At 32.3% G+C, this 22,760-nt stretch overlaps 1 protein-coding gene across 3 annotated transcripts in view; it reads right to left on the reverse strand.

Moving 5' to 3' along the window:
- LOC106674312 (heparan sulfate glucosamine 3-O-sulfotransferase 1) overlaps window positions 1-20,744 on the reverse strand; it is a 47,671-nt gene extending 26,927 nt beyond the window's left edge. The window contains exon 1 of one of the 3 annotated variants that reach the window (XM_024225961.1): window positions 20,457-20,744. The gene's annotated coding sequence lies outside the window, so the exon portion shown is untranslated. Of the gene's footprint in view, window positions 1-18,095; window positions 18,316-20,456 lie in introns of those variants that run through there. The other 2 variants (XM_014406954.2, XM_014406953.2) reach the window with 2 other exon arrangements.
- Between the last annotated feature and the right edge of the window lie 2,016 nt (window positions 20,745-22,760).

Raw genomic sequence — 22,760 nt, forward strand, 5'->3', positions numbered from 1 at the left:
GGAAATACGAGTGGGGAGAGAGCATGCCGGTGACGCAATCTAATATAATCCTGTGAAGGTTACAAACACCCCGATTGTAGAGCAGTCGGTCAGGTCGATATACTCCATCTCCCACCCCCTGCAGGGACCACAGGCTAAAAATCTTCCACACACCATGATTGCTAGCTAAACCCTGTTGATCATTAAGCACAATCGTTTATTTGGGTGGGGGAAACCCGCTTCTTTAAGATTCCAGGCAGCCAAACAAAAAATGACGTCACATAAATGTTTATGATTTACTATTAATCATACAAAACTTTTGGCAATTTTTTTATATTTTTTTATAAAGGGATAGTTATAAACATCTAGTTACAATATTGCAAATTAATATGAAAGTATTAATTTTTCTTTTAAAACCGTGAAATGTCTCGGATTGTGTCGTTCACTGATTTAATGGGTTTAACGCCTGCGGTCGTAACTTCTCAAGGTGTTGGCGAAAGGGTGGAAGGACAAAATCGATTAATAAAACTTCACCGTTAATATTCAAAATTTACAAATTCCACGCAATTAATTATTATTTAATATTGCGAATATATTTCAATAAGTCAGTATAAATGATTTGAGATTACATAGGGGGAGTCAGGTTTGGGATTAGCCAAATCCTCTTAGAGACATCACTCGGCTCCAAAGTTTGCTTTAAATTCAAACTAAACAACGATAATCTCCTCAAAATCGCCATTTGTTCGTACAGTACGGCAGCGTTCAATTTAATATATAAAAAATCTAATTATGCAAAGGCGAAATTAAAGCGTAGGATGTTGACGGAAGACAAAGGTTATGATTAATTAAACCAGACAAAACAGACCGGGGTACTGATTATCGTTCAAAAATTCTGAAACAATAACGCTTTAATTAAACATTTTCCTTCGTGTTATTAGATTTGCTCGGGTGGGCGTGAATTAATTCGCCAAAATCACACGGTACCATTGTTATACGAATTTAGCAGTAGCCGGGTTTTCTTTTTTGAGGGCGGCTAATAACTTGTAACCAGCAAATTGCAAGACCACTTACAATGTGTATATGTTAAATGATAAAAGACTGTATAGAAACACAAATAGTTTTAAGTTTTCAATGAATGATGGTTTAAAAAAATACACTATGTTTTTTTAGATATGGCAAAGAAATATTTCAGTTATTATGTTTATTGTTTACTTGATATAAATAAATAATATTATAACTAATAAATTATAATTATATTTACATTAAATTAATTATTAAAACAATTATTTAAATAAATAATACAACTGAAGCCATAATATAATATTAACGCGCAGTAGACCTGACAGATTATTACGTATTAAATGGATTACCCATTGCAAATTTAAGGCATCGATCTTAACCTTAATTTTAGACATCATCATATAAAGTAAAGCAGAACTTAAAGTGTAGACAATAAAACACATACAGTTGCATCGGGTTAAATTGCAAAAATGAACATGTGCAAGAGAGACTTCTGTCGCTCAACCTCAAGGTTCCAAGCTAACAAAAACAATCCAATATCGGCGGAACTCCTTCAACTTGATGATGAGCTAAAATCTCGAAATCCGGATCGTTGGAAAGCAACTTTCTGTGAGTAAGAACTAACTTTTTAAAAAGGATTACAATCCAATTGTTCCCTAGCGATTAACCGGCCCATCCAAATAAAAATAACAAGATATATTTGCAAGAATGAAACCCCTGAAACTAGTCCAAAAGCTTTAGCTCCAAGCACAGATGGAATTAAAATGGAACATGGGCAGTAGTTAAAGACCCAGATTTTGTCCTAGGCCCTCTAGGCCCTACAACATCAATTTTCCAAGCAAATATATGTGTAGCAGAAATTCCGCACTAGAAATACATAGAAAATGGATTGAAATGTGCAAATATGTGCGTTTTCTCAGATTGCCATGAATCACTGAAGGCTTCGTGTTCAATTCAAAGCCGGTCTGGGATGCCCACATATCCCAAACCCCTGGGAAAACAAAATCAGGTAACTTTGATGTGGGATACAGAAGACGAAGAGTATTGAAGGAACATGCTGACAAACTAGCTAAAGCAGGAGCAGTAACTCCCTTTGGAGGAGAACGGCAAATTTCACAACGCAAAGTGGAACTTAATAGATTGATGGAGTAAGAAATGATTACAAAATTGGTAAATTCACCAGGTACAAAATAATTAAAGACATTTCTCAACATCTTAGCCATGAGAACAAAATTCTAAATCATTCGTTTCTAAAAGAAAACGAAAATGATGAGGGGAGGCTCATGCCCCTGAAATCGATATCAATAAAAAATGAGTATGATGGTTGTCTAGTTCCTGAAAAGAAATAAAAAATATAAATATCACCATATCCTAAACGCCTAGGAAAACGAAATCGGGTACTTCTGATGAGGGGCAAAACACGAATGGATTGAAGGATACGAACAGGCTGACTATCAATAAAAAGAAGCAGCCTTCATACACTTTGTACCAGAACAGCAAATTGACGGACCCCGAAATCATGCTAAAAACTGAAAACAAATGAATGGAGAAAAGAATGACTACACTGGATGAATGAACCAGGATAAAAAGCAATAAAAGAAGCTCCTTAACTTTAGCCAAGAATATACAAAATATACTTATTGAATGAATAAGAAATAATAAGCCTTTATACTGGCTATTTCCCATTTAATTACGACCTCAAAAAATGGGAAAACTGAGACAGAAAACAGTAGACTCTGCCAGGAAACATGTACATCGAAACATGTACTATTTGACTAAAAAGCAATAGTCCGGAAACGGTATGGCCGCTTGAAAGCGGCACTAAGCCTAGGGAAATTAACAAAAAAAGAGCTCGACTGCCATAAAGGGAGTGCACTTTCTGGAGTAAAGAATAGTCAATTCCACAATAGAATTTTTTACGTCAGAGTTGAAGAAAAGGGTTACCAGTGACCCCGAAAAAGACGAGAAAAAAAGACGATTAGCTTTCATTGCTTTCACCGTTTGAAGGAAGGATAGGGCTTGAGCAGTAGGATTAGGATTGGTGGAAAGATTGGAGTGAAACGTGAGGAAGTGGAAATGTTGATGTCATTGTTGGTACTATGGTTAGACGCGTAGTAAGGAGTATGGAGAATTCTTTTGAGGACTTTTGATTAGAAAGCTCGGATTAGTTTGATATTAAATGGCGTTGTGGTACCGCAGTCTTTTTTTTCGTTACTAGAATACATTGTAGTTTCCAAGTCTCCATATAATTCTTGTCGCTTGAGTGCTGTGTAGTGATTTCTAAGTTTCTGACTTGAGTGGAAGTCTGTTGTTGCGGATGCACAATGAAAGGAAAGATTCATTAAGTCATTTTACGTGAAATATCAATGATCGCAGTGAATGCGAGAGAGACTATATTCACCTATAACCCCTGGAAAAAATCCCTCCCTAGTAAATACATTTCAGAATCAATAAGAGGTATCCGGGAAAATCTAGTGTAAACCTGTAAATTCTGCAACTTAGCTAAAAGTTCGACATTTTTATTTTCAAAAAGCTTCACTTCTCTGTAGGATAAAAGGTTTAGTAGTGTCACATCAATCTGATAAATTATGTTACTAGTTTTATATTGAAGCTAATATTAATTATATCGCAGGGTTCGCTAAAGTCAACCAATTGAAACAAACTTAGTGCCTTCAAGGATAACAAATACTGACATTAATATTGTATTGATTAATTTTCCATGTCCAAGTGGCCTTATACCTGATTTTTACTACAGATTTATTTTATTGAAAGATGATGGAGATCGAGTAGGCCGAGTGGTTAGGGCGTCCGACACTTGAAATCGCTTTGCAAATCTTGAACACAGTACATCATAAAATTTTGAATGTAAATTCATTTTTATTTAAATTAGGTAAAGGCCTTATACTTTGGGAATGCTTTCGTGCAAATTTATGCTAAATATGCTAAATAAATTCTTTCTTTTTATGAGTGTATGTTTAAATCTAAATACTCGTCAGGGGAATAAAATCGGCGTCGCTCCCGAACCAATTTGAAGTCTGACAATTAAAATTTTCATATGGTAAAAAAAACCGGCTATGGAACATACAAACCGCCCAACGTATGAGAACAACCTTCATTTATAGTAGATGGAGATATTCAGAAAGGGGTGTTTGTTAAAAATGCAGTCAGCAATCTCTGCTTAATCCCGATTTGTTTTCCTCTTATCCGGTGGGAATTTTGCGGGCTACTCCTAATGCTAATATTTTAGCGGGAAACGTGACGACCGGAAAATGAATGAATTATTTAAATGTGAAAAAGATTTTTAGCTTTTTAATAGTCTCATGAAGAGAAATCCCGACAAATTGTAAGCTGAATCTCTCGATAAGAACAGTTTCTAATCTCAGGGACTTTCAGCCAATAAAACCTTTTTTTTTTTTTCTTGTAAAACCATTAAGGGAAATTAAACTGACCCTTTGTTTAGCAGTAAATTTTAAAAACGTCCTGATTTACCAGAGTGATACAGACGGATTTATGTGGACGTGAAGCGATACGTTCACTACCCACGACAAAGATTGAACGGAATAGTAAATAAGGTCGCTGTGATAGCACCTCACCGAAAGGGTAGATAGCAAAAAAAAGGTAAATTTCAACACGATTCTCTACAACGTGCCGAAGACGGAAACGCTCAAGATAGGATCTACTGTCCGACCCTATTCCTGTCAATTCGGAGGCTATGAGGCGATAACAGGTATCAAGCAAAAAAAAAAATTTAAACATTTAACAAAAAAAATACATATATCTTCTGAAATTTTTTGTTGAAGCCTTAGATCATCACGGTTTGACTTCACCCTTGTATTTATGTATTCCACGATTAGTCTGGGTGCAATTTTGGTCATTTATCCTTTTTATTGGTTTCTATGTATCATAATCATTAAAATATTTATTAAAAGAAATAACAAAGATAGAAAGCCAATAAGCCCTAGAAACCGAAAAAAAAGTAGTTTACATATTTTTTAACGTAGTTTTCTGTCCTTTTTTGGGCATGTATTTCCAAGTAGATCTATGAAAGGTCAAAAAAACGAAAAGAGCCTTCTGGTAAAGTAGGTGAAAAATGTTGTTCTTGAACAAAGTACAGATTTGTTTTAAGCACCCTTTAAAGCCCTTGAATACGAATTTTTATATCACTCGAAAAATAGGCATTTTTAGCTGGGTTGTTGCACTGCAGAGCTGTCAAAACACAGGTGATTGATTAGTCGTTATGATATTTCGACCATTTGTCCGTTTTATAGGTACTATGTAACATAATAAACAATATATTGAATAAAAATAAAGAAAGATAAAATCCTCTCTCACAAATCGATTTATTATTAAATATACTAGAATAATATAAGTAAATGTTAATAATGAAATGGATAAGTTGTAGGAGTACAAAAAATATTGACAAAATTTTAAATATTTTAGTTTTTTGTGGGATCACCAATTTCAAAGAAGCTTTTTTTGGTGAGATCTTTGTTGGGTGTGTATTTCAAGATGATTATGTAACTTTCTTTAACTATGACAAGAAAATGATACTCAGAAGTGTATTGAATCACATGAGATATATAAAAGTCACAAAAACCAAAAGATAAAAAGCCGCTTCCAGTAAAGTAGGTCAAACAATTTTGTTTTTGAAAAAACAATTCGGATTCGTTTTAAGCACCCTTTAAAGGCCTTACATAAGAATTTTCAAGTGTATACTACGTATCAAAGTATTGAATGAAATATTTGTAAAAAAAAACTCTTTTCAAAATGTATTGATTAACAAATATACTAGCGAATAAAAAAGGACATATATACGCAAAACGAACAGACAAACTTGTGAAATGGCCAAATGCCAAAAAGTATTTCACAGGACGAACCAACGAGGATAACCAGACCAGGGGAATCGAGTAATATCGATTTATAAAAAACAACATACATAAGTGATCAAATTTATTACAAAAAAATTCATCGTTATGACTTATTTTCATTCAAATAAGTGAAGTTCGAACACGTTACCAGGAAAAATACCATTTGAAATGTTAACATCGGGCCATCAGTCACGCGATGCGAGTAAAACTTGAACCTCATAGTTAATACTTCGGGTTTATGATGTCATATAAATTTTTACTAGGCATATAAAATAGGAAGTTGAGAAAAAATTTCCGGCTGCTAGAATCTAAAATCAGTAAATTGGTGGGTTCTAGCGGAATATAGAGTACCTCAGAGACCCAACAAACTAAGTTAGGATTTTGCTTTGAGCGTTTTGTGTCTTGAATGAATGTATTTATTAACATGAGTGTTGAGTATGTGTGGCTGGGTTTTGGCCGAATATCGGCCCACAGGCCCACTACTACTAGCTTTAGGTTTGGTGTCTTTAAAATAAAAGGGAGGAGGCACGGACGAAATATTAATACCCCAGTGGCTCCCCAATTTTTAGATGGTATATATGGTATAAAAGGTTATAATCAGTACGACTGTATATATTAGCGTGAATGAAGGCGGTCCTTCAGCGCAATACGAGTACCCTGAAACCCGCCAAACTAAGACTAAGCTTCAATGCTTGATATGCTTCATTTGTAGAGACTCATTCTGTTGAAATAAATTGTAAGCCATATCACTTCGTTTGAATAAAATATCCTGTAATAAATTCTTCAACTGTGAACATTCCAGCATTATTAGATATAACTATAAATAACCCATTACACTTAAGTTATTGTGAAAATACACTTTACGACATGGCGTATCTGTGCGTGAGTGGGCCAAATCGGTGCTACACGCTAAGCCGTCAGCTCCACTTATTTACCAAACTGAATAAAATATTTATTAAATCAACAGCCACATAAAATTACAATATAAATGGATAAATCATTGTAATCTCACTGACTATTAAGGAAGAGGCGTTCTATTCTCAAATGTCACAGGTTTTTAATATAAATTTATCTATTGAAAAGTTGTTTGCTTGATTTATATTAAGTTTTTCATAACGCACTGTAATTCGAAATGTTATATTTTAGTGGTTTTTATTATAATTTATTATTTAAAAGTAATCCAAGCACCCTGGGGAAATGGACGTTTTATTGATTAATTGTTAAGGTATTATTACATACGATTATTTGCCAATGACTCTTCGAAATCATAATAAGTACTAAATGATTTCTTTAAATAAAAGATAAACTAGTATAGTTTATGATAAAAATTATTAAATATATCGTAGACAATGATGGGACAGTTCTTTTCAATGATCTCCTCCTTACAAATTAGGCACATAGAAACCATTTAGGGTAATCAATTGCATAAGTTAAGAGTAATTTGACCCAAACACAAATTATTCATTTTGAAATCTTCTTTCACCGCAAAATAATATCTGAAGTATATTCGTCGGTGTTTGTTTTTCACGAAGACTTGATAAATTTTTCATGAGTTTTTTCTTTCTCACTCCTCTCGCTCACTGAAAGGTTTCAGGTTAGCCCGAGAAGCCTGTGCTTCTGCCATTGACAAAAAAATGAATAAAATTTTACACTTTTTTCCCTTTTAGAAACCTGATACGGTCCGGACGCTTACTTGTGCCGTTTAATAAGATATTTACACGAGACGTGACAGTTTCCTTTTGTCACCGATTGTCTTAAGATTATTTCGGCACGCAAACTCTCGCACGCACGCACAACTCCACACGCCGTCACACTCGTAAAGAAGTGAAGTAGATTTATAATCGTGTTAATTGTGACTAACATGGGATTTTTGTACAGTACAAGCCGACCCTCGTCCTAAGCCTAGGATATCAACATTTCCCCCTAGGCATTTTCACTTCAATTGAAACTTCTGCTGTTCTGTAATAACACAACATAATTCGATGTTATTTGCTGAAACGATATAATTATTTATGTCTTTAATATTACATAAGTTATCGATTTATCGATTAAATTAAACGAGTAATCTTTTTAAAAGAAGTCACATAATACAATCTGATAAAATCGAAGTCTGATAATCTATTTTAATCAATTAAAAATTACCCCTCATACTACCAATTTAAGAAACTAAACTCGGAGGATCAAAGAATTGACAAAATCATAAGATTTCAATTTTATGCCGACAAGTTTTTTCTTAGTATTTTTACTCATTTCAGCCTTAATTTATCATCTTGGTCCGCTCATTGTCTCTTTTTTCCATCGGCAAGGGTCACCTTTTCAGTGACAAATTATCAGTTTCAATGAAACTTTTTTTGGTCATACTACACTATCCATCAAATAAACCGACCACCTGGTTTTTGCACGAAAAAATGGCCAATTCGAAAAATCCATATTTTCTCAGTCTTTTAAGTCACAGACCTGCGATAGGTCTGATTTTTAAAAAAATTTACGCCTAACAAGATAGTTTTTAAAGATTTTCCTAGCTTCAGTCATTCATCAGTGAATAAAAAATTTAGAACATGTTAATTTTTGCACTTTTTACGAGAAATTCAAATTGAGCTGTGGAGCAGGAAATGGTTTTTGGAGCGGCGTCCTATAGCAATCGTTAACAACATATTCGTTGTTGAAAAAAATTAGGATTCGTTTTAAGCTCTCTTTAATGCCCTTAAATACGAATTTTTATATCAAATAAAATTGCCATTTTTGGCAGGGATTTTTTTTTTATTCGATGTCTGGTGTTCCACTTAAAAATTCATTACTCCTGGATTTTATACAATGTCCACAGTATTACGATGGAAAGCTGAATTGTATTCAGCCTATGTCAACAACGGTTAGATTGATGATATTGTAAAACCTACACATATATTTCTGTCTCTGTAAAACCTCTGTCTCTGAATTTTTATGGAAGCAAGGCTTCTAGCACTACATTGACCAAAAACACTTCCAGTAAAGTAGCCCAAAAAAGTATTATTTTTAAAAATAATTTGAACTCGTTTTAAACATTGTTTCCATCACTTAAATACGAATTGTTATAGCAATGAAAAATAATTTTTTTGAGCTGGATCAGATTGGAGCCATTTTTTAAACGATTTCATGAATTCCATACTAAAAATTAATAACTGATAGATAGATTTTAACTGAATTTAACGTTAATACAAGATTTTTTATCTCAACTAAAAAAACCTTAATTAATTGAAAGAATTTATTTGATCAAGCGGACCACGAAACCTAATAAAAAGTTAATATAAAAATTCGAAATCTGAATGTTTCTACATACATTCACTAATTTCGTGGTCCGCTTGACCAATTAATACATTACAATTAATTAAGGTTTTTAGTTGAGATGAATCCCGCTCGTGCCACTAACTTTTTTTCATCTCAACTAAAAACCTTAATTAATTGTTTCTACATACTTTTAGACTGTTCCAACAAAGTTGAAATCTTATATCATTATTAATGAGAAAAATAAGAATAAAAGCAACAAAAACACTTCAAACGATTTATTTTAATTCTCCGGTTCTAATTAATTTACTGAGGCAACATTTATACTCTCACTTGTAGTTTATAAGGATTGAAACTCCAGTTATCTTTCTGCTGCTTTGAGTCGTTCCAATTTTTCTTTTTCTTTTTACGAGGGTTCGCAACAGCAAAGGTCATATAAACCCTCAGGGTGCCGGTGTTTTTGAAAAAAAGCCCATTTGTAAGTATGTCGGGTTCGAATGCAGGGCCGCTGGATTCGAACCTGGGACCTTTACCTTACAGTGATGAGCGCCGTGTCAACGCCTAAACCGTTGCAGCCACCATCCGTTTCAATGTTTTCACCAGTTTCCTGATTTTCGAAAAATCGGATGCTTAGCAAAGCATAAATTAAAAAGATATGTGTATATTTTTTTAATTTTCAAAAAAAATGTCTTTTGTTCTGCAAAAAACGACTTAACTTTTTTTAAACACATATTTTAATCTAATTTGCAAAAAAACGAAAAGAATCAGTGTGCCGAAGAATTAAAAAAATCTGTTGAAACTGAATAAGTACATCTTAAGATTATTTGGAGATAGTGAGATGCGGTCTGGTGTGACGTAGGTATTAGAAAAACATTTTCTTTATCGTGCCAAAGTTTCGATCTTTATTGAGATCAACTTCAGGGCCTTGTATTGTCTGCATTTCAACAAAAAAAGTTCTCTGATTGATAGCCGATGAAAGTTTCTTTTCATTGTTGGTGATGTCCTTCAGAAAACTCTTTGCTTGGTGTTCATATATAGTTGAAATCTGTTCATAGCATCTCACTATCTCCAAATAATCATTTACTTACGGCCATTAAACACCACACATACATAATAAGTTTGATAAAAACGACCTATAGTTAGTTATCTTCATAGGTTTGATACCAAGCGAAGTAGCAAAGTTTTTGGCACCTCCAGAAACCCTAAATACAGTTTTTTGGTAAATCAAAATATAATTGATTCGCCAAAAGAAAAAAAATTAAAATTAGTGACGTCCACAAAGTGAAAGTTTCATAATTTTGTGATTTTGTTCAAACGTAGGAGTTGTTAAAGTGCAATTTTCCAAAGTTATAACGATTAGGACCATCCTAGTCCGCCCATTCTTGCTTTTCCCATGGAGGTAAGAAACTTAAATATTTGAAACAATGTCATAGTAGTAATTACTTTAATCAAGTCTTGTTGATTGGGCTGGGAGTTGATTTTACTATTTTCACATAGTTTAATGTACATTTTGCCCTTGGACCGCCCACTGTCTCTTTTATTGATAGCCTATAATTGTATCTAGTAAAGTTAAATTTGATATCTCAGTTTCCAAACAGTTATAGTATGAAAGATTCAGCAACTTCTAATCCAATCAAACAGACCTCGCAAAATTACAATATTATAATTGCTATTACTTATTCAGCACATTTAACTTTGTAAGATTTCCTCTTGGGTTCTGTATAGTGATAAACCAACAGTTCAGTCGTTTCCAATCATTTTGGTTTACCCATCCTTGCTGTTTTGGTATTTCATTAAAAAGAATAATTATTTTTAAATATATAATAAAAAAATTGATAATATTAAAGGTGAAAAATTGGATCGTTGTGTCATCGAGCTGCTCTATACATGCTGATTTCGTTTACCGTTTTAGGGAGAGACAAATCGCCGACACTTTTCATTTCTGCGAATCCTGATATGAACCACTATGACAAGAAGCTGAAACAAATTCATCGCCCAGCAGATCCTAAGCTTAAATATGCTAAACAAATTCATAATAGTCATAATTTTTTAATTTTGTGAAGCATCTTTGATTCGACGTTTGTGAAATGTTTGTGATTTGATATTGCAAACGGACGGATTTAAATGTCAGGCTGTGAAAAAAGCGACACTGGGTTGACCAAGAAGATAAAATAAAACCAAACTGGAAAATTGATAAATTCAGCAACTCCCAATCCAATCAAAGAGACTTCACAAAATTATGAATGACTTTGTTCAGCACATTTAACTTTGTGAAATTTCCCTTGGGATCTGCAGGGTGATGAACATATAGTTTGGTCATTGCAGGTTTGGTCTGTCAGTTGCGATTTAGCTTCTGGCCATCTTGTGCCTCTGGTTATCGTTTGTTTACATCAGGGCAAGATTTAAAAAATAAAAAGAGTCGGCCTAACCGTGCTTAAAACCCTGAACAACTCCTGAAGATGCTGAAACGAGTCTGAATGTAGTATTGGATCATCTGTGTCAGCCCATGCTCGTTGTTTTCGGTCGCAAGCATTTCACCGTTATAGGTTATGTATGTATTTCGATTACAATTAATACGGAAACATATTTTGAGACTAATGAGACTAATATTTTTCAATTACATAAAAAGATAATGGTTTTTGTTTTTAACCTTTATACACTATATAAACTAATCAATGGCAGATTTAGCCAATCATGCCTCGTTTAACAACAAAAAAGAGTAAAAATCTGCAGATTTATGTTCTGTTTTTTTTCTGTCTTTTTATTTCACCAGTTTAACCCAAGGGAAAAAGTTGTCTACCGTTTAACTGGATACAGCAACAGAAATGTTACGCTTCGATATTACAGTTCTAACAAAACACTAACCTGCCCTACGGCCGCTTAACAGGGGTAATTTAAAGTTTTTATTCCCCTCCCCTCACTCAAAACAAGCCAGAATTCAAAAAATTACACTTGAACAATTCTTTCAATTCATCGTGTTTATTATAAAGCAAACTTATTACAAGCTAATGCTCTACTTTTTTACACTAAATACAGGGACTAATGTACATTATACATAATACCATCGATAAGCCTAATTAATGTTAGATTTTTTTTATTTATATAACAAAATGATTTTTCGGATTACTCCATTCATCAATCGGGTAACTAAATATATTTAAACCCGCCCTTAATTTGTTTCAAATATTATAGGGATAACTAAATTCTTGGAATTAATAATGTTAATACTTCAAGCACTATATCATTTCTTTATACAAAACAGTTTTTTAGGTTTTTTATAATCTAAAATATGTAAACATAACAATGCATCTGTTTAGTATGTAAAACAATATATTGCATAGTATAATATGTTTTTTATTTTTATTGTATTGACTTTGAATGAATGTGTTGTTAATAGGTTGAGTGGGGTTTTTAATAAACAAAAACAATCAGTTTCTTTTAAATTTAATTTTCAAAGCCTTACATCATATTCGAGTAGGAAGGAAAGAATTTGGTTTGGAAGATTTTCTCGAAGGGAAAAATTCCAAAAATATAAATTTTTTAGCAAGGGGCTTGAATAGACTAAGCAAACATGATGCATCGGTCGTGCAGGTTTAGCATTACATAGCGCCCTATTGGAGATTATATGCCAATTTTCTTTAAACAAACTATTTTCGTAATTTGTATCAAAATAAAATATATTTTTCAACATGTGGTCGGAGTTCTTTATTTTTTAAGACTATTATGTTTTATAGTGTAAATACTGTTTATATCTTTACGTTAAATAAACTTGTCGGTTCATATAAAAACATATCTAATATTATTGTAAGCATGTAATTGTCAAAATTAAAATTGAACGAAATTTTCCGCGTCACTAAGTAATTCTGTATAATAAAAGACTTTAAAAAATTTCCCCGTGTCCAAGTCCTATCTAACTTACCGTGGGTCATTTATTTGAATGAAACTTTTTGTTTGTGATACTACGACAAAAAATTAGATACGTGTCCCAGCGTTCATTACAATGGTCCCAAGGAGTCGAGAAAAAATATTTCAAGTAATTTTCAAATAGATTAGACTCGTTAGACGTACTTAAAAACCGTCCATGAAAAATTGTAATCTCTATAATGACTATGACCGTTTATGACACTAAAACTGCTGAAATAATGAACGTGTGATTTGTACTTTAAACTCTCCGAAGCTGCCTTATATTGTAATTTTTTAGTATGATGCTGATTATTATTTTCCTATCCTAGGCTGATACAAATAACCTTGAAATACATGCACAACAAAATTCAAAAACATATTTTTTTAAATTTACCTAAATTACTTAAATATTTTCTCGGCTCCTAGGGCCCATTGAACAAGAACAGTCAAACGCGTGTTTAATAGGGTTCGATCTAATATTACTACAAATATTCAATAAAATCCATGAACCCACGTCTGTAGCCTACCCTTGTAAGGTTAACAAACGATGGTGATTTCATTGATTTAGTGTTAGACTATTATTAGATGTGATTATTTGCCCAATAAAATTTTAAATTTTCTTAAAAACGCCATAATTGTTTTCTTATATTTCTATAATAAAGTATCAACGAAACGGAGGAACGTTGCCCCGAAGCTTAATACATGCAAATTGCATAGTCGCAAATGTAGTGTCGAGTTATGCTATATTCTTCTCTGCTGGATCTTTTTAATACAGGCGATGTCATTCTTACATCTTTTAAAACAATAAGTACAAAAATGTTTAACTTTTATATTTGATTTATGAGCGCAAGGATATGAAAATAATATATAAATTGACAATTTATTAATAAGATACCACGTCAAAATTGGATTTGAAACCGGAATTATGGAATTATGACCTCTAAACATATACACATGTATAAATTAATCTAATTTATGCTTGAACACGTATCAAAGAAAGTTAAAAAATTTAGCAATAAACAAAGTTGATATTCCTTTTTCTTACCCCCAAAAAACCCTGAATACAAATTTTTTAGGTAAAAATCTCAAATTTTCGCCTTCCAAATGCCTCTGATTCTTTTCGCAAATCACACGAATAATTATAAGTTGGAAACGACTGCATCATCCACGGGAATCTTTACAGGGTTAAAGACACCAAAGCTCTCGCTTAATGGAACCAACCTCGTCTCTGTAAATAAATTAAAAATCTAAACGATCTAAACAAAAACGTTCCAAAAGTTTTTTGTTATTTTAATCCTTATTTTTCTTACTTATAATGTCATTAAATAGAATAAAGATTTCCGACGGTTGTAATATTGGTAATTGGAATAAAATTCAGAGAAGTTAAGAATTTTTAAGAAAAACACTGGATATCGGGGAAAAAGCATTGTCTTTGACTAATCAAGCCAAAAATAATTATTGCTATGAAAATTCATATCCAAGGGGTTTAAAGAGTGCTTAAAACGAATCCGAATTGTTAAAAAATTGATCTACTTTATTAGTAGCGTTGTCTGATTTTTGTAACTTTATATATCTAACAGAAGTTCATACATTCCATATCCTACGTATAAAAACAAATCGACTGTCATATAATAACCTTGAAATACACGCACAATAAAGAAAACGATATTTTAAAATATGTAAATTTCTTAAAATATTCCCGAATCCCAAGGCCTATTGGCACGAACGCTCGGACACGTGTCTAAACTTTTTCCACCTAGTGTTACCAAAAAAGTTTCATTAAAATCAGCGATCCCGTGTCCATGGCCTCTCTTTTTACACAAATTATATTTTTACTATTATTATATTATTGTTTACATTACTATTATTATGTAAATGGATTACTGCATCTGAGTGCTATAACAATTAAATATTAATACAATATTTTTAACAATGTTTTGAACAATACAATGAAATAATAATATTGAAACTTATTTATATGGGAAAATTTATATTACAAACTGATTTAATAATTCTAATTTTAAATATGCTTTTATACGTAGTGTCTTTATAAATGTCATTATAAACATCTTTAAATTTCAATGTTTGTTTCCCTTCACCACTAATTAATTATGTAGTAGCAGTAATAGAAAAATGCCTGAAGTTTTCCCCTGTAAAAAATCGATCTATAACAATTTTCTGAAATAGACTTTTTTAATTTATTTTTTAATGCAGTAAAACTTAATTGTGTAATTTACTTTGAATTTAAGCACGCTTTTAGTACACAAAAGATGCGTAAATTCACGCACGTTTACTCATTAATAAGTAATTCACCCATTATCCTAAAACTTCTTACCACCACGCACCCACCAGATGAGGATCATCTGTTCTGGGAAAATTAGGAAACGGAAAGTAACTGAAGTCCTTTTTGTTCTTTTATTAAGAAAATAAGGATAATTTTTCGCTTTTGGATGGATAATTGTCCTTTGGCATTTGGTATTTAAGCGACATACCCATAAAAAATATACAATAAATAAACAAATTTATATACATATATTTTTACTGGAAAACTTAATGCATAAGAGTTTGTACGGTTTATATAGATATTTATATAACCGATATCTGGTTGTTTTATGCCATTTCCAGTTCGTTTGGAATCGGGAAACGTATCTTTATATTTTCTCACGTCGAGACGGACTAAGCTTCTTTTTGACCTTAATCCCCCTTTCACCAAACGCTTGAAAAATTATCTCTAAACAGGATACGGTAGGAATATTCAAAAATCGTTAACGATTTCCAACACAATCGGGATACAAGTTGAGGAAAAAGGGATATTCATAAAAGGTAAATTCGCAATCACGTTTCGAGAAGAATCACTCTGAGTTTCAGCGATAGAATTTAATTAATGGAATAAGCCGGATTATCCCATTCTTCATCGGATCCGCTCGTTTCCTTGCAATTTGTGATCTCATCAACCGGAGAAACGCAAATACATAAAATTCCAAAACTGACTTTGTCGTTCTTTTTTTTCTTTTTTCTAAACTGAAATTCTGACAAAAATTCCAATCAAAGAACTGCTTTTTTTAGCAGAAGAATAAAAAGAAAGTTCGGATAGAAAAAATTATAATTGATTTCCTTCCAGCTTTGATCCATTCCAATTAGAAAAATAAACGAGAAAAAATTGGGTTCTCTCAAAACCATTCGGGTCAAAATTAAGAAATAAAACCGTTTTATAATAAACTATTTGCTTAACGTATATTATGTACAGATAGCAATAAATAAAATAAATAAATATATATTTTTTTATAATTGTATAAATTTTTACAGCTGCTGTAAAGTAACAATATAATTCAGAAATGGAAACATTACAGATGTCAAGATTGGTGTGTATTTATCATCATTTGGCTACGTAACAGATACTGATCACGACAAAAAATTATCATTCGGATTTGTTAATATGTATTCATAAATATATTAAGCAATTTGTACAGCAAATATAATAATCCTATTTATTGGGGTTGCATAAAACAAATACCAACTTGTTTTTTGTGCTAAATAAAGATATTTTAACTTACTTTTTCTACGTCGCTCGGTCACAAATTATATATTTCAATATCTACGATTCCCATGCTAATGCTAGCTGCCAAATGCAATTTTGGCATAGTGGGATTTTTCCTCTGTTTAGAAAGTAGTGGATTTTGAATTTTTCATATATTTAATCTCATTTTGTACGATGCTGCTTGTTATTTTCTGATAACACGTTAAATAAATACAATAGCATTGAAATACATACACAAGAAAAGGAGGAAAAGATATTTTCCAAATTTGCCTAAATTACTTAAAGTTTTTCTTGGCTCGTAGGCCACTGGCAAGAGCACTGGGACATGTGTGAATTATTAGAAATGATGAAATGTGCACATTATTTTCCGACCTAGTATCACCAAAAAAAGTTCATTAAAATCGGTGATCCAATCCCCTCGTTAGTCAAATTTATTATTATTTATTAAAATATTTTAGCTATGTATTAAAAAAATGTATGTTTATAATTTAAAAACAAAAGATCACCATTCGGATTTGTTTAATTGCATTTCAGGATAATTCATATTCCGACAATTCTGTAATTTTATCTTTCAGCATAATCGAGAGAAGTCCAGAATATTTCAAAAATTAATAAACAAAAGTATTTAGAAATCGATCAAATTATTTATACATACGAAAAATCTTAGCTAAAAGATTAGCGACGTCTTGTAAATAGTTTTTATTTTGATAAGAGTAAACTATAAATTAATCTATTTGAATATAATTATTATTGGGTTAATTTTGAATGGATATATTTTACAAATATTGTTGTGACAAAATCAAACGTGTTTTATTAGTTTGGAATGAAGTTATTCTAAAACAACAACAACAAAAAATCACCATTCGTATTTGTTATAATGAATTGATCTATATTCCAATTTGTTCAGACATTTTACGAAAAAATTATCTACTTCCAGGATAATTCATATACCGACAAATCTATACAATATTCAAGTTTTAACAGTTCAATTCAGCATTTGAAAACACTATTTATTTTTATTCTTTGGGTTTTTAATTTAAACGAAAGATACATTTCAATTATGGAAAAAATGTAAATCAATCAAATCATTTGTAAATACGAAAACCATTACAAGAGCTTAGGAAGGATTTTATAGTTTAGATAACTAAATTGTAAATTAGTATGCTTGACCAAAATTCTTATCTGGGTTAGTTTTGATTTAATATAAATATCAAATTGTGAGAAAACCAATTGAGTTGTATGAGTTTGAAGTGAGTGTCTTCGTTAAAGATTCGAATAAAAAATGTTGTCATAACTATCTCATAAAAAAGCGGTATGAGAGATACAGAAACTGATACACGTTCAATTCGAATAGAATGGAACGAACGGTATTCATTTGTAAAGGAAGAAGGAAAAAAGGACAGGAACCCCTTTTGAGACAACACCCCACTCATCACGACGGCCGGGAGTGGTCGTAAACGAGGCAGGCCGCCGATTGGAAAAGTCAAGGGCGGATAATATTTTTAGAAAGTTGAAAATTGACTTACCGTCATCTGAAAGACGGTCGGCCGGGGGTTGTTTAGGGTGAGCTGAGGTGACGGCCACTGAGCGGTTGGTCGATACCCGTGGAGTGACTCCGCCGGGAGGCAGCACTTACGCCTCCATGGAGACGGCTCCCACCCCCAGGATATCCGACGCCCACGTGGGCCGGCCCCACTACGCCATTCAGTTTCTAACTTAAACGTAACAGAACTGCATTAATGGTCATCATCATCCAAGCCGACATCATCAGCAGATGATTACACGACAACGAAGATTTTTCCAATAAATAGGACTTTATAAAAAAACAACTATTTTCTTTGAACAAAGAAGAATGGAAAAGCGAATTTATGTATTTACTAAACAAAGGCACGTGTAAGACGTAGACCAAGCATCAAGGTGCAGAATAAAAGACATGACGCCAATATCCATAAAGCCATCACCCTTGACACTATACGCCTACTATATTCTCCTTAATCTGGCTCTATGGTTGCCAAACGTGGTCATCAGCTTCACTGGTGAAAAGAATCCAGATTCTCCAAATCAGAGTATTGACCTCTTCGCGGGTCCTGGTACATCTGCAATAGTAGACTACACACCTCAACCTCGAGGCTATTGTGAAAATGTCCCCACTAACCTGTTGACAAGCCAACTTTGTTTAACTTTCGATCCTATCTTGCCATGCACCAAAGATTTGGTGGCTCTCAGTGGGTCGGGAACGTCGATCGCATTTGACAGGAAAAATTCACTACTGGGAATCGGCGTCATGCCTCACCCTGCTTATAACCTTGACGTCCAATTCTTTTACAAATAATGCTATACTTTTTTATTAGTTTCCAATCTACAATAAATACTTTCATCGCCTTGGGACGAACCAAATCAAATGGGTAAAAGTGGAAAATATATTTTGTGGCTCACTATTTTAAAAATTTTAATCCTTTAATTTTCCGTCATTTTTCTGATTTTTTTAAATTCTAAATGTTCCTTAAATTAATAGATGTAATTGAATACAATTGTTTTATGCAATTGTTTTTATCTGATTTGTTTAATTTATAATCTAGTATATCTTTTCTACAATTACTACTTGAAAATTAAATCTCAACGATGTTGCGTCCAATGGGACACAGGTATTTTCTATGAAAAAACATATCCATGAAGAAAAAATCAAATCATTCATGATCATAAGCGCAACTTGATACTTGATAAACATCAGGAACAGGTGAGACATATTTCTTTGAGAACCACCTTAAAAAACTTTATTACAATCTCAAACTACACATTTTATTTTCCATTAATTTTTAATTTGTGAGATTTCTCCATGTTGTCTGCGGAGTGATAACCTGGAATTTGGTCTGTCTTTCTAGCTGGTTGGTCGGCCAAGTGGTGTTTGGCATTTCACCTTCTTCAGTGCGTGATTTCTGTTAAGTCAAGTCTCTCGAGGTCGTGAAGGGGTGCGTGTGTAATGACACTTGACAGAAATCAGGCACTCTGAAGATGACGGAAAGCCAAAACGCTTCTGGCAGACCAACCTTGTGATGATAAGGCCAATATGATCGGTACAAAATTCGACCAAATTTCAAACTTTTTATGCGATCGTGCTTTTTAATTTGTACAAACATCTTGCACAGCCTGTGAAAATACTTTCAAAATATAAAAAATCACTTCGTTGCCGACTGTTTCGTGGTTTCAGTCACAACCCTTCGTTTTTCATACTTGGTTATGGAATGCTTGTAATGATTCTATCATAAAATCTTGTATTTAATGTTAACCAAAATATAGCTCTGCTAAAAAAAATTAAAAAAACACCTACATATATTTTATCCCTGGTTTGGTCTTCTACTTGAAAGAGTTAAAACTTCACATTATTTCTTAGCAAGTCTTTATTAGCAAATGTCAATTTGAAAAAAAAAAAATTATCAAGTCACTTCGAATCACAATAGAATTTAAGTCCATTTCAACATATTCTTCAAAAAGCAATCTTGACCATAAAATCGTGAAAGATTTGTTTGAATATTTTGTTTATAACGCTTATATTATCAAATATGTACTACGACTGAAAAATAAACTTCAATTCACGACATTTCAAATCATATTATATCTCAGTAAAATTAAGTCCCATTAAATTAATTCTGAAAATAAAGAAATAATATCTTGTATAATAGATCTGTCAAATCTATGCAATCTGTACTTATAGACTTTTCTAATGAAAAATTACATTTTCACATCAAAAGCATATTTCAAAAGTAAAGAACCGAGTCAATACAAATGCTATTTCTGTATGTTCTTTTGAACGTATTATTTGTTTATTGTTGCGTGTTTCTTTCCTTGGTTTGTATGTGTTTTTGGTGTTAAAGACTTTGCCAACTTACCTTACATCTGATTAAGATAAAAGGTGAAAAGAGTCTCGATTAAAATTCAACCCACAAACCGAATCTAAATCAACGGGTGAAAATTCCAAATACACGACAAGGTGCAACTTAACACTTCTAACTTTCAAGTGGAAGTGCTTCTTGCTTTTTTTATTTTCCGTCTTGTCCTCCTCCACCTATAGATTATTAACGTGACTCGACTCGGATATGCGCTAATCTGAAGGAATAATTAAACTCATTCTCAGTCAGAACAGAGACAGTTTTTGATTCCTGTTTATGCCAACTGAGCTCGAAAAGCGACGATGCTGCAATTACTCACTGAAGATAATTTTTATCGTTTCAACAAGTATGATAAAAATTGAGCGTTTTAAAGAAAATCCTCTTAACTCTCTTTTTAAAATTATATGAAAATTGTATAGCATGTATGAAAACTACAGAACAACGATTTTTTGCGGTATTTGACACAATCGGTTTAACGAAGAAAACACAATTCTTTCTATATTACATATTTAGCATGATGTTTAAATAAAATTGTAAACTGAATAATCTTTGGATCGCGTTCTCGCTCCGTGAAAAATCGTTAAAACCTTAACATGACTATCTAAGACGAGGAAGACATCCAAAAGAAACTATTTGACAAAAATTATTTAGCTGCTCACCTGTTCAAAAACTGGCCTGCTTAGGTATTAACGCATCTTTAGCAGCTCAAAAATTATTCTTCTTCTTATAAACAATATTAATATTCAGTAAAAACTGCACACAAAATGAGATTGTTTGAAAATACGTCATAGTGCAACCATCCTCGTGATGGAAGTTTATTAAAATTATATATTTATTTAACAAGTGCAATATAAACCATTTAGAATTTTAAAGACGTGTCTAAAGACAAACTATCTCACAGACCACAATGATAAAACGTTAGTCTTGATTAATTGCTAAAATAGTTCAAAATCCTTTTAAAAAGTGTAAAAACAAACATGTTGAGTCTAAGAGCTGAAACAGTTCCATCATTGTCTAAGGCTAATTGCTAAAATAGCTAAGAATATTCAGAACAGGCGTTACAATTTAAAAAAATTAGACTAATTAAGCACATTGCTTCAGTCCAAAACAATTCAAAAATTATTAACAGCCACAAAAAAATACAATAAGAAACTTTACCATAAACGAAAACTATAAAAATGCAGATGAATGATTGATTCTGAATCAGATAAACATAAAAATTATGATTCTCATATCTCATGAGTAGAAATGAAAACCATTTAGGTAATTTTAATCTGTATACTGTTTCAGAGTATTTTCAGAGGAAAAAAGAGAACTGTATAAATAAAATATTATGCTAGCTGATGTCAATATAATTTTATACATATAGATTGTATTGAAATTGCTAAAACAAATATAAATACAGAAAAATGTACGCATCATCCTACATGGTACTTTATGAATTAATTAATGCTTTTATTCACATAAAATAATAATTCAATTAATTAAGGTTTTTAGTTGAGATAAATAAAATAAATATAATTGGTCAAGCGGACCTCGAAAAATAGTGAAAATAATAATTGTTTTCCCCAAAGAAAAATCATACAAAAACAATAGTTAAAACCATTTGTCGAGTTCCCCAAAAGTTCAACAATTCAAAATTGCATAAATATTTGTAAATATTAATATTATCGATGCATGTTGATAATTGAAATAATCTATCAGAAACCTTCAGTATTTTATTCTTTAGTTCAAATATATGGCGAGCTTCACCCGATTATTACCGTTTAACATAGCTTTCACTTCCTGTGCATTTAGTTGTCCTTTCCCAAGCACCATTTTACTGATTTCGCTCAGAAGCATATTCCAAAAAAATAAACGGGAATGGCCACATTCAAAAACAGAAAATATCACATAAGACTTATCAAGTAAATCAGCACAGAGAACAATTTGAAATATGACAGATGGGGGTTGAATCAAGGACAGGGTAGGATGCGCATTTGTAGTAATTTGTCAGGGAATGGTAAAACATGAGGGGAAGAAAGAAGCCAGTGGAGGCAATAACAATCACAAGTTCTTGCGATTCTTAGAGATTAACAGTGGATCAAAAATGCCCACTCTAACAAATTGAGGAAAACTGTATTGATAGACTGATAGCAAAAACTCCCTATCACTGTTAAACAACCACCAAAACTACATTATTTTAATGGAAATTATTTGATTAATGCTAAGAGAACTTAAGACCCGTGACAAACTTGCTAAAAAGGTTGCCCTGGGCGAGGAACTACAAGTAGTTTTGTGGTTTCAAAGACACGTAAGAAAGAT

This window comes from Cimex lectularius, unplaced genomic scaffold, assembly GCF_000648675.2.
Source record: "Cimex lectularius strain Harlan isolate CLEC.00 unplaced genomic scaffold, Clec_2.1 scaffold63, whole genome shotgun sequence".
Taxonomy (NCBI): Eukaryota; Metazoa; Arthropoda; class Insecta; order Hemiptera; family Cimicidae; genus Cimex; species Cimex lectularius.